This window comes from Chelonia mydas, chromosome 5 (assembly GCF_015237465.2).
Source record: "Chelonia mydas isolate rCheMyd1 chromosome 5, rCheMyd1.pri.v2, whole genome shotgun sequence".
NCBI classification, from domain to species: domain Eukaryota; kingdom Metazoa; phylum Chordata; order Testudines; family Cheloniidae; genus Chelonia; species Chelonia mydas.
The window spans coordinates 105,875,499-105,876,323 of record NC_051245.2 but is presented as its reverse complement, the minus strand read 5'-3'; positions in this window follow the sequence as shown (position 1 = coordinate 105,876,323).

Genomic DNA, 825 nt, shown 5'->3' with positions numbered 1-825 from the left:
CAGCTGTGGTCTCGGGATAGAGCACAACGCTGGGAGCCAGGAGACCTTCGAGTCACTGTATGACTGATATAGAGTGCCAGATAATTTGGCAAGTTATTAAACTTCTGTGTGCTTCAGTTAACCTTTCTGTAGAATGGACATAAGAAAACTTGCCAATCTTTGTAACACTTTGAACCTGATCCAAAGCCCATTGTAGTCAGCTTGACTTCACTGGGCTTTGGTTCAGGCCAGTTGAGATCTAAAGATGCTATCACATTAGTGTTAATTATTATACAGACTGGATATCCCATTATGCTCACGTTATAAGAAAGAAGCTGTTTTCTTCATGCATTAACCAGAGTACCTGATCTAGTCAAATTAAATGACCAGCATTAAAATGTTAGCATTTTATAATTAAAATAATAAGATAATTAACTGAATCATAATGTAAGGGCCTAAACGAAAACACACCAAATCTCAAATTTTGCTCTCCAAAGCGGCTCCCCAGCTAAATTTGTAGGAACTTACTGAATGTTTCTGAGGACAGAGTTTAGCCCCAATGTGGCCATCAGGGTGACAAGTACAAACAGCATTCTTTTATTTTCCTTATTTTTTTTAAAGTGGGAAAATAAGCCAATTTGGGGGTTTTGCACAGAGAGGAGCTATTTCTTGAATAAAATGACCTTTCTAGAATAGGGTTCTTTGCTCTATGGTTGGCCTGAGGCATCCTAAACAATTAGCAAACTATGCGCTCACCCACTTGGTATTAATGTTTTTGATTTGTACAGTGCAAGCAGGGTAATGGAAACATGAAAACAATGTGCAATTATTTGGGCGTTTCTGAAG